Source organism: Palaemon carinicauda, chromosome 12, assembly GCF_036898095.1.
Source record: "Palaemon carinicauda isolate YSFRI2023 chromosome 12, ASM3689809v2, whole genome shotgun sequence".
Lineage (NCBI taxonomy): Eukaryota > Metazoa > Arthropoda > Malacostraca > Decapoda > Palaemonidae > Palaemon > Palaemon carinicauda.
In genome coordinates this window covers 89,802,410-89,815,150 of record NC_090736.1, presented here as the reverse complement: position 1 = coordinate 89,815,150, position 12,741 = coordinate 89,802,410, and the positions used below count along the sequence as shown (strand labels likewise).

The following is a 12,741-nucleotide window of genomic DNA, read 5'->3' as shown; positions in this document are numbered from 1 at the left end:
CTGCGTTCTGCGCAGCCGCTACCTCAACTCTCGCAGCTCACACCTCAAGAACCTCAACTCGTGAGTCAAGAGCCTCTCTCTGCGCAGCCACCTCAACCCTTGAGGCAAGCGCAACTCTTGAGGCAGGAACCTCATGCTATGAGTCAGCCACCTCAACGCATGCATCTGCCACTTTCTCCTCAACTTGAGCCTCTTCCCATTCAACTTTGAAATAACAAATGACAATAATAACACCTCATTACTTTCATAACTTGCATTTGTAATCATATACATGTATGCCTACACAAACATTATGATAATGGAGGTTATTCGTATTACTTAAATATAAAAAATATATATGTATTCCTTGCAATATATTTTTAACAAATCGCAAATATGGCAAAATATCTTCAAAACAAAAATGAATCATGAGTTATGAATGTAATGTAAATATTATGTTGATATTAAAACCCCATGCAAGCATGCATGAAGTAATGCAGTGTTGCCAACAGGGCGAGTTTCCCTGTCCTGAGGTGAAGTAGATTATAGATCGTATATTTAGTGCAGCTTAATTCTACGATTATCATGCCGGCTATCAAATTCATCAACAAAACAGTCTAAATCAATTCCCTCGGCACGTGCACTTTCAATGGACAGTAATGCGATATTACTCAATCTAGCACTGGTCATGGAATTTCTGAGAAATGTTACACGCCATGCAACATGCTCTGCTTCTCTTACAGCATGCTCTACATACAGCATGCTCTGCATACAGCATGCTCTGCATACAGCATGCTCTGCATACCTTACCGCATGCTTCTCAGTCACACATCTTTGGTTGTTGCCAACTCACTAGACTGTCAAGCAGTTTCATAACGTTGCCTTCTAGTCTGCTGCTTTTGCACCAGTGAAACCCTCACTGAGAGAACTTAGCTTTTCTCGGATATGGTCCCTGTAGATGAGAAAGTGCTTTTCTCCCTCCTTCTGATATTCCCTTGAGGACTCTGTCATTTGGAGAGGAGCCTTTAGCTGCGTAGCCTCCTATGGACTTTTATTTAAGCATAACATGCTTCCAGGGAAGGTAATGGTTCCACTTCAGTCGCTAACCCCGTCTGTTACCACACCTGCTCCCATAGACCTTGAGCTGTGTTGCAAGACATGCAGTCCAAGCTTAGTCCTTGTTAGAGGATTTTTTGTTTACGGAGTCAGTGTGTCACTGGGAAGACGTTCAACAACCAGCAGAAGTGACTTGTTGTGACGCAGTGCGGCAACCTCAGCAACCCGATAGGAGTTGTCTGTACGACCCAGACAGTCTAGACAGCTTCGGGTTGTCACTGTACTTCCTCGCTTCCCCATGGTTGACAGTTCACAGACTGTGCAGCAGTACCATGATCTTGTGTCCGGCTCCGTCAGACGACTGGCTTTTAAGAGCTCCCACAAGTCGTCGCTGTCTGGAGATTCTCAGATGGACTATGGATCTGACCAAGGAACTGGGCCTCCTGGTCAATTTTGAGGAGTCTCAGCTTGTCCCATCCCAGACCATTGTCTACCTGGGTATGGATCTTCAGAGTCGAGCTTTTCGGGCTTTTCCGTCGGCCCCAAGGATCTTCCAAGCCCTAGAATGCATCCAGAGCATGCTGAGAAGGAACCGATGCTCAGTCAGGTAGTGGATGAGTCTAACAGGGACACTTTCAGCGCTGGCCCTGTTCATCGTGTTAGGGAGACTCCACCTCCCCCCCCTTCAGTATCATCTAGCTGCTCACTGGATAAAGGACATGACGCTAGAGACGGTCTCAGTTCCTGTTTCCGAAGAGAGGAGGTTTTCTCTCGCGTGGTGTAAGAACAGCTTTCTTCTCAAGGAAGTCTACATTTGGCTGTTCAGAAACCCGACCGCCGTCTGCTCTCGGACGCATCAGACACGGGCTGGGGTGCGACTTTGGACGGACAGGAATGCTCGGGAACATGGAATCAGGAGCAAAGGACACTTCACATCAATTGCAAGGAGTTGTTGGCGGTTCTTCTGGCCTTGATAAACTTCGAGTCCCTCCAGCTTAACAAGGTGGTGGAGGTGGACTCTGACAACACCACAGCCCTGGCTTACATCTTCAAGCAGGGAGGGACTCTTTCGTGGAAGTTGTTCTAGATCGCAAGGGACCTCCTCATCTGGTCAAAAGATCGAAAGCTCACGCTGGTAACGAGGTTCATTCAGGGCGGTATGAATGTCATGGCAGATCGCCTCAGCCGGAAGGGTCAGGTCATCCCCACAGAGTGGACCCTTCACAAGAGTGTTTGCAGCAGACTTTGGGCCCTGTGGGGTCAGCCAACCATAGATCTGTTCGCTACCTCGATAACCTAGAGACTCCTGTTGTATTGTTCTCCGATTCCAGACCCAGCAGCAGTTCACGTGGATGCTTTTCTGCTGGATTGGTCCCATCTCGACCTGTATGCATTCCCGCCGTTCAAGATTGTCAACAGGGTACTTCAGAAGTTCTCCTCTCGCAAAGGGACACGGCGGACGTGGGTTGGCTCCGCTCTGGCCCGCGAGAGAATGGTTCATAGAGGTACTGCAATGGCTGGTCGACATTCCCAGGACTCTTTCTCTAGGAGTGAACCTTCTACGTCAACCTCACGTAAAGAAGGTACACCCAAACCTCCACGCTCTTCGTCTGACTGCCTTCAGACTTTCTAAAGACTCTCAAGAGCTAGGGGCTTTTCGAAGGAGGCAGCCAGAGCGATTGCCAGAGCAAGGAGAACATCCACTCTCAGAATCTATCAGTCTCAAGGGGAAGTCTTCCGTAGCTGGTACAAGACCAATGCAGTTTCCTCAACCAGTACCACTGTAACCCAGATTGCTGACTTCCTGTTACATCTAAGGAAAGTAAGATCCCTTTCAGCTCCTACGATCAAGGGTTACAGAAGTATGTTGGCAGCGGTTTTCCGCCACAGAGGCTTGGATCTTTCCACCAACAAAGATCTACAGGACCTCACTAGGTCTTTTGAGACCTCAAAGGAACGTCGGTTGTCCACTCCAGGCTGGAATCTAGACGTGGTCCTAAGGTTCCTTATGTCATCAAGATTTGAACCTCTCCAATCAGCCTCTTTTTAGGACCTCACATTAAAAACTCTTTTCCTCGTGTGCTTGACAACAGCTAAAAGAGTAAGTGAGATCCACGCCTTCAGCAGGATCATTGTTTTCACATCTGAAACGGCTACATGTTCCTTGCAGCTTGGTTTTTGCTAAACGAGCTTCCTTCACGTCCTTGGCCTAAGTCGTTCGAGATCCCAAGCCTGTCCAACTTGGTGGGGAATGAACTGGAGAGAGTACTTTGCCCAGTTAGAGCTCTTAGGTACTATCTAAAAAGGTCTTAACCTTTACGAGGACAATCAGAAGCCTTATGGTGTGCTATCAAGAAACCTTCTTTTCCAAGTTCTAAGAACTCAGTTTCTTACTATTCAGGCTTCTGATTAGGGAAGCACATTCTCATCTGAAGGAAGAAGACCTTGCTTTGCTGAAGGTAAGGACAAATGAAGTGGGAGCTGTGGCTACTTCAGTGGCCTTCAAACAGAACCGTTCTCTGCAGAGTGTTATGGATGCAACCTATTGGAGAAGCAAGTCAGTGTTCGCATCATTCTATCTCAAAGATGTCCAGTCTCTTTACGAGTACTGCTACACCCTGGGACCATTCGTAGCAACGAATGCAGTAGTAGGCGAGGGCTCAGCCACTACATTCCCATAATCCCATAACCTTTTAACCTTTCTCTTGAATACTTTTTATGGGTTGTACGGTCGGCTAAGAAGCCTTCCACATCCTTGTTGATTTGGCGGGTGGTCAATTCTTTCTTGAGAAGCGCCGAGGTTAAAGGTTGTGATGAGGTCCTTTAGTATGGGTTGCAGCCCTTGGTACTTCAGCACCTTAGAGTTGTTCAGCCTCCTAAGAGGAACGCTGCGCTCAGTAAGGAAGACGAACTTATTTAAGGCAGAGTAATGGCTCAAGTCGACTTCCTTACCAGGTACTTGTAATTTCATTGTTATTTTGAATAACTGATAATATGAAATACGGGATACTTAGCTTCTTGATATACATGTACACTGGTTTTCACCCACCTCCCTGGGTGTGAATCAGCTACATGATTATCGGGTAAGTTTAATATTGAAAAATGTTATTTTCATTAGTAAAATAAATTTTTGAATATACTTACCCGATAATCATGATTTAATTGACCCACCCTTCCTCCCCATAGAACCAGTGGACCGAGGAAAAATTGAGGTGGTGTCAACAAGAAGTACTGCAGTACCTGGCCACAGGTGGCGCTTGTGAGTACACCCCCCTCTTGTATAGCGATCGCTGGCGTATCCCTTCCGTAGAATTCTGTCGGGCAACGTAGTTGACAGCTACATGATTATCGGGTAAGTATATTCAAAAATTTATTTTACTAATGAAAATAACATAATTCCATTATTAATTAGTAATATCTGCTCTTACTGATGGTTCATTGCATTACATATGACATATAATTCAGTACAGAAAGAAATAAAACACGAAAAGAGAATGTGATCATACGATAATTCAGTATACGTAGTAAAACTAAATCGACCATGAAACGCAAATCAGATGCAGTCTGACTTTGTCATATTTGAATGGTGTAAGGCTGCTGATGGCTACTACTACAAATGTAATGGATGTGCATCTTTTCCATGAATCTTTTGTATGTATACGTACGTAGTACTGCATCCAATAATATTCTTTGTTGCAAAAATCACATCTCGAATAAGCGTACATATCCTACAACAAAACAAGCATAAAATAGCGTACGTAAAGCATACTGTATATAGTACAGTACCTTGTATTTGAATTTGTAACTATTACGTAGCATGTAAGACGGACTGTGATTGGTTCCAGTGCTGATAGATAACGAATCAGCTCCCAAGTTTTGTAATCTAGCCTGTGATTGGTGTTTTGACCGCTTCTCCGATCCGCAGCATCTTCTTGTGGCCACTTTGTTTGCCGCTCTCTCGCCGGGTAGATGCTGCTACGTTACTGTGTAACTTTAATCTGTGCTGTGCGTGACTGTTTGAAGTTGAACTTTTTGTTGAACTTTCTGTTTAATCCCTACAATGGCTCCCAAGCATTCAATGGCTCCCAAGCGTTCTGCTTCTACTAAGGCTGGTAGTGAGCCTAAACGCCACCGAAAAATGATGACGATTGCTGAGAAGGTGACACTTCTCGATATGTTGAAAGAAGGCAGAAGTTACGCGGCTGCAGCCCGCCATTTTGGAGTGAACGAATCCACCGTTCGCTACATTAAGAAGGACGAGGCGAACATTAGAAAGACGGCTACCATCACCTTTAGCAGGTCAGCGAAGCGAGTTGTTACTGCTCGTAATAAAACGATCGTCCGTATGGTAGGTGCTTTAGCAGTCTGGTTTGCCGACTGCCGGAAGAAGAACATAGCCTTGGATACGAACACCATCCGAACCAAGGGTTTGGGTTTGTATGAGAATTTTGCGGCAAAGGAACCTCAAGACGACGATGGCGACCATGCTGAAGAAGACGAAGATGATGTACTAGATGAACCTCAAGCAGGGACATCCACTGATTCCCAGCCTCAGAAACAACGTTTTTCCGCCAGCAAAGGATGGTTCGCGAAGTTTCAGAAACGCTTCGGCCTGAAAAGCGTTTCCCTGCATGGCGAGGCTGCTTCCGCTGACACTACCGCTGCTGAAACTTACGCGAATGAGACATCTAAGAACATTATCACTGAAGGTGGATACAAGCCCAAACAAGTGTTTAATATGGATGAGACCGGCTTGTTTTGGAAGAGAATGCCGTCGCGAACTTTCCTGTTCAAAGAAGAAGCCAAAGCCTCTGGCTTTAAAGCATTCAAAGATCGTGTTACCCTCGTGATGTGTGGCAATGCTGCTGGATTTTTGCTAAAGCCGGGGCTTATTTACAAATCGAAAAACCCTCGCGCTTTGAAAAATAAAAATAAGAATTTCCTTCCCGTGTACTGGATGCATAATCCAAAAGCATGGATTACGAAGATGCTGACCTCCAACTGGTTCCACCAGTGTTTTATCCCGCAAGTCAGTAAATATCTCTTAGAGAAGGGCTTGCCATTTAAGATCCTTCTCCTTATGGATAACGCTGGTGGACACGCAACTGATCTGTCACATGAGGGCATTCAGGTTGAGTTCCTGCCACCCAACACAACGTCATTAATTCAACTGATGGACCAGGGGGTTATCAGGGCGTTCAAGGCCCTCTACACGAAGAATACCTTGGCGGACCTAGTTGCGTGTGTGGAGGCTGCCCAAGATGATGAGGATGAAACATTCAATTGTTCCTTAACCGAAATACAAACCACGCTATTTACATTGGGTTTACCTTTCGGCGTAGCTGAAATGGCGAGCCATTAGAATTTAACGAGGGTGTATTACCCCCGCGCTAGTTAGCAGGGGGGTAGGGGAGTGGTAGCTAGCTACCCCTCCCCCCCTCACACACCGGTGAACTGCTTCACTTCACTTTTGGCTCGGACAATGGACAGACGTCTCTGTCTTTGTCCTCGCTTGGCAGCCATTGTTTGTTTTGTCTTTACTCAATCACTTACTTTTCTTTTACTCAATATATATGTAAACATTTTTTTCGTGTTTATGTATATATTTGAGTACAGAAATCAGTAAGTTTCCTTTTCAGAGTTTGTGCTTGTGTGTATAGTTTACGATATCTCCGTGGAGCCCTCGGCAGTTAGGCCACCATGGTGTAATTTCATGGGTCGCGATCGAGTTTGACTACGGTCTTTCTCTCTCTCTCTCTTGAGGTCGTTCACCCTTTTACTACGTTACTTTACTACGTCTGAGTAGCTTCCTTCCCGTGTGGATGGGGTTGCTACGCCGTACGTTTTGTCTCAATTAGTTTATGAATCTAATTGTATTTGTTGTTTTTTCAGGTTTGTAGAACGATTCCTTTCGGGGTTTTCGTTCTTTCTTTAGGGTTCATTCATTTTTAATTTACATAATTGCATAGTTACATAATTATAATTGTTATAATTCTGTGTTGGTTACAGCTCTCCTTCCGTGAGTGTAAGTGGTTGTGAGGGCACGTGCCTGTTGTGTAATTCCTCTTCGGAGCCTTCCCGGGGGAATGAATGTTAACTAATGATTTTTGTTTTTATTTTTCACAGTTACCGATCTAGTTCGTTTCTGTAATGTGACAACGGAGTGAGCTGTCTTGTTGAGGCCTGGGGATTTGGCTGTTGCTGCCTCCCCTATAGATCTTCGTCAGGGGCGTGTCTCCTTCTCCTGGAAGTACTCCCGTGACGATTGACAGCTCTCCAGTTCATTTTAGAACACTCAGGAGGCTCGCCTCCTTGGGTGGGTAACTTTCCTTCCGAGGTAAGTTTTCCTGTCCAGGCTCGAGTTTTTTCCCTTTGGGGGGTTCTTTTCTTGCCTTTTTTTCGTGCGACTATGCTCTTGGTGCTGAGCGGTCGCACCTGCAGTTACGCTCAAGGGGCTGGGCAACTGCAGGAGCCCCTCTTTGGAGGATTGCTCTTTTTAGGTCACTGGCTGACCCGTCTCTTCTGCGAAGTGTTTCTCTTTCATTTGCAAGAGAGTACACTCATAGAGACTCCTCTTCGGAGGACTCTTCTGCTGTTGTTGCTGTTGGCCGCCTTCGCCGTAAGGCTCACTGTCCGCTACGTCGTAAGGGCCTCCCATCTCCCTATAAGGGTGCTAAGAGGCGCCTTTTTGAATCTCCGTATGCAGCCTGCAGCTCCTTCCTCTTTAGATCTCTCCGGGGATCGATCTCCAACGCCTTCTTGACCTTCTGCCCCTGGTGCAGATGGACAGCAGTCTGACCTCGTCTTCTGACGGACAACGGTCTTCCGACGGACAACGGTCCCTTCGAAAGGGTTGCCTCCCACGGGGGTGCTTCCCTTGCGTGTCAGAGTTCCCCTGCGCGCCCTTCTGCAATGTTCTCTCCTGCTCAGTGTTAGCGCACAGGCGCTCTCCTGCTCAGTGTTAGCGCACAGGCGCTCTCCTGCTCAGTGTTAGCACACAGGCGCTCTCCTGCTCAGTGTTAGCGCACAGGCGCTCTCCTGCTCAGTGTTAGCGCACAGGCGCTCTCCTGCTCATCAGCGTTTTCCTGATCGCTAGCGCTCTCCTGTTCGCCAGCGCTCTCCTGCTCGTCAGCGCTCTCCTGATGATCGTCGCTGCTGTTACTGTTGGTTCCTGTTACGCGCCCACGTTCGCCCGTGCAATCTAGAACTTCGGTTCAGGTCTTGGACAAGGACTCTTCTTCTACGCACAGGATTCCACCCGTTTCCTTCTGCTCGCCAGCGATCACCAGCTCGCCAGCGACCACAGACGCGTCAACGTTCGCCTGCTCGTCAGCGATCTCCTGCGCGTCAACGATCGCCATCGATCTGCCACGCGTGTCAGGTCCCCTGGACACCATCAGTAGCGATCTAGCGCTTGCCTGCAGTGGACGATCTCCGGTATCTGAGTCTTGCCGTAGATCTTCCTCCTGCTCGCCAGCGCTCACCTTTACTTCTGTCCTTCTGTGCGCCAGCTTTCTTCAATCGCCAGCGCACATCTGCGCGCCCTTTCCTGCCACGCACCAATGGGCGCCAACGGTTTTTCTTGACCAGGATCGCCTGATTGACAGCTCGCTTCAGCGCTCACCTTCCTGATACACCTGCGCGCCTCTGTTTAGTGCGATGCTCGCTAACCATCCCTAGTCTCTTAGGCGTTAGCGATCGCCTACGCGCCCGCGCGATTCTTCGCCTGCGCGCCCGCGCGATTCTTCGCCTGCGCGCCCCGCGCGATTCTTCGCCTGCGCGCCCGCGCGATTCTTCGCCTGCGCGCCCGCGCGATTCTTCGCCTGCGCGCTAGCGTTTTGTTAACGCACCACTGCTCGCCAACGCCCCGTCGCTTGCCAACGCGCCATCGCTTGCCGACACGCCATCGCTTGCTGACGCGCCATCGCTTGCCAACGTGCCTTCACTCGCCTACGGGCCATCGCTCGCCAAGACGCGCCATCGCTCGTCAACGCGCCATCGCCCGCCTACGCGCCATCGGTCTTCCGACCGCCTGCGCTCACCCGCGTGCCCACAAGCCTGCACGACCACGTGCCCGCGCGACCGCACGCCCACGTGCCCGCGCACATGCGCTCCAATGTTCGCCCGCGCGCCAACCAACGGTATTCCTTCGCGCGGGTCAACGGTGTTCCATCGCGCGAACCGACGGTGTTCCGTCGAGCGAACCGACGGTGTTCCGTCGCGAACCGACGGTGTTCCGCCGCGCGAACCGACGGTGTTCCGCCGCGCGAACCGACGGTGTTTCGCCGCGCGAACCGACGGTGTTCCGCCGCTGGAACCGACGGTGTTCCGCCGCGCGAACCGACGGTGTTCCGCCGCGCGAACCGACGGTGTTCCGCCGCACGAACCGACGGTGTTCCGTCGCGCGAACCGACGGTGTTCCGTCGCGCGAACCTGACGGTGTTCCGTCGCGCGAACCTGACGGTGTTCCGTCGCGCGAACCTGACGGTGTTCCGTCGCGCGAACCGACGGTGTTCCGTCGCGCGAACCGACGGTGTTCCGTCGCGCGAACCGACGGTGTTCCGTCGCGCGAACCGACGGTGTTCCGTCGCGCGAACGTCGGCTCGATTCCTGCAGTATCCATTGCTCACCTACGGGTCATCGCTCGCCTGTGAACTTTCGGATTCCGACCTCCAGCTCTCGCCCTTCCTACCACGCTCGCCCTCCTTCTGCGCTCCCTCACGCACTTTCGTCTGCGCTCCTGCGTGCCCGCGCATGGGCGCTTCCACGTTCGGCCACGCGCAAACCATTGATTTACCATCGCGCGAGCCAGGGCGATTGCGACCGCGATTCCCGTCGGGTTTTCGCAACATGGCCAGCCTGGTGAGTCTTCTGGAGCGTATTTCCAGAACACGGTCTTCACTCCGTAAACACAGAGCATGGCACATGCAAGGCAGGAAGAATCTTCAGGGAGGTCTGAGCAACATTCTTCTTTCCAGAACCTGGGTTAGTCCTTCCTCGTCATTCCCTGGAAGGGTCTTGCCAGGGAGCTTTCCGTTCGAGATTTCTCCGTCGGGCAAGGGGTGACTGGTTTAGCCCTTTCTCTTCTCCATCTCGTGGAAGGGGCTTACCAGGTCCTTTCCCTCCTCGGTTGCGACCCGAGGTTTTGTACAAGGAAGCTCCAGGAAGATCATGGGTACTTTCCTCCTCTCGGGCTCAAGCACCTTGGCGTTTCATCGCCAAGTTTCGAACTTGCGGGCAAGCTCGATGTTGGACCATCTAGACACAGTGACCGAGGGCTTCCTCTCGGGTGTCTCATCCGTGGATGTCGACAAGCTCAGACACTCTTCCATCCTTGGGAAGAGCTTGTTTGTGCCCAAGGACAGAGATGTGGACAGCGGTTGTGCGGAGAAAGTCGACTTCCGTTTTCACTCCTACAAGGCGCTTTCTTCCAGACCCTGCAGGCCTCCAGCGCCTCTTCTTTCAGCCTCGTCGGACTAAGTTATCGAACCGGCTACGGCAGCTAAGATAAGGTGTCCAATAGCAGTCCCCTCCTGTCAGGGACAGGTAGCACGGGAGGCTCTCCCGGGGGGGCATAATCCTAGAGGGAGCGGCAGAGTTCACAAACTCTAGGATTGGCAACCCCCCCGTGCAGGTCTCACGCTGGGAGGATGCCTAAGGTTACTCATCCGGATAACAGCTTCCCGATGCCGATTCCTGCACGATCTCCGTGATCACCCAAGGATATCGCGCCTCGCTCTTACCATCTCTCCGTCTCTGTCAGCAAATTCAGTGTCACTGAACCTCTATGCCATGGGGTCTGCAAGAGTTTTGCCCGTTTGGGCAGAATGATCCATGCCTTAGGAGAAGGTCCTCCATAGGGTCGTCGACGGCTTCACCCCCCGGCTTCTTCAGTCGATCCTTTCTCGTAGGAAAGCATCTGAGACGGGAATTCCGTCGTCGACCTCTTAGCTCTGATCAAGTTTGTCGAACAAACTTCGTCCAGCGTGGAACATCAGAATCGATCAGACCGGTAACGAGGCGGCAGGACTCCTTAGGCCCTGGTTCGGAAGGACGGGTACTTCCAGTTTCCATTCCATCCATCTTCCAGGAATCTCTTGGAATTCAGCCTAGACTTAAGATGCGGTGTGGCAATCCCGCCGCGGCATCGCAGGTTTTTCCCCAGAGAACTCTCCCTGCTTTCCTCATGGCCGCTCAGGAGCAGGCTTCCGCCTCCTTCGCCTTTTGGAGGTCTGGTCAACTCCGGTAGGCTCGGGTTCGACCTTCTTCAACGCCGGGACAAGCTCCCGGGTCCTTACCATGAGTGAGGGATCATGGTAATTTGCTAGGAGCCTTCTCTACTTCTGCCTCAACATCTGGAGTATCTAGCCATGATATTGAGTCAACGGCCTTACCACGTTGGAAACACCGCTTCTCGTCCGATCAGCGAATTTAAGCAACGTTGGGTCTGGTCAGTACTTGGATGGGTGACTGCCTGGGGACGCCAGATGCTGTTGCCTCCCTCTCCGAGCCTTCCCTTCAGTTGACTGTGGCAAGGCTGAGGAGAGTCGCAGTACCTGTTCTCAGTCAAGCAGAGCTTTCAGCCCTACATTGGAACGTTTCCTGGGTCTCTTTTCCTCATTGACCCGTCTAAAGTCCCGAACGGTCACCTCAGGATAAGTTCCCTGTGGGGCGGCCCAAGTTCCGGTGGTATCAAAGCAACGATTAACCGGACTTTCTGGCCCCTATGGGACCAGTGGAACGTTTAGACCTGCAATGGGTGTTGACCTATGGAATCTCTTGATGGGAATGGATATTCTCGTCCTTTCCCCACATATTGATGCTGTTCTCGGACTCGTCAAAGAAAAACGGGGGGGGGGGGGGGGGGGGGGCATGTTCCGGTTCAGGCCTATGGTCAGGACCTGAAGGATACCTCTCCATCATTCAGGCAGGCTTAGGGGCCGTAGTCTGGCCCCTCTACAGATCCTACAGTTCCTGCCGAGTCGCTCCGTGTGCGACGACTTCATGGTACTAGCGTATTCCAACCAGCAAGGGACGCATTTTCATACCTTCGCATCTTGCAGTAGAGATACTGAGATGATCCGAGGTCCTCTCAATACCACTATCGGCTCGCTCATTCCGGGCAGAGGAATGTTCTCTCCGACTATCTGAGCAGAGCCTCGCAGATAGAGAGCACCTGGGGGACTTTGGCCTTTAGTAACCAGCAAGTCCTGGCCTGGGGGACCTGATCGCGACAGCCTGGAACTTCAAGCTTCCACTGTTCTTCCCCCCAGTCTCAGACCCCAAGACTCTTTGGCAAGATGCTTTCCGGTGATAGTGGGACAACATCGACGTCTGCGTCTTCCCACCATTGTTGTCTGTTGAGAATGAGTCTCAACAAGACCAGGTTGTCTGTCAGCCTTTCGATGGCCCTGAGAGCTTCACTGTGACTATACGCGGAACGGTTTCCGGACCCTCTGCTTCCCCTGACAGAACTCCCGGAAGAGCTTCTCCCACGGCACAGGCTACTCAAACAACCACACTACAACATCTTTCACGAGCCATGGCATCACTTCGGCTTCACGCCTGGAGACACTACGCCGCCTCCTCAAGACGAGACAACCCGCTACAGTCGCGGAGCGAAGGTCGCGTCACCTGCGATAGTCATCCGCAGAGGGTCTACCAGGCGAAGTGGAGAGTCTTCTGTGGTTGGTGTCGTGGGAGAGA

At 50.8% G+C, this 12,741-nt stretch overlaps 1 protein-coding gene and 1 pseudogene across 1 annotated transcript in view; both read left to right on the top strand.

Annotated features, from left to right (window-relative positions):
- Positions 1-12,741, top strand: part of LOC137651265 (uncharacterized) — a 275,061-nt gene that overhangs the window by 70,502 nt on the left and 191,818 nt on the right. The gene's annotated exons all lie outside the window — the stretch shown is intronic.
- On the top strand, positions 11,416-11,534 carry LOC137651369 (5S ribosomal RNA; annotated as a pseudogene).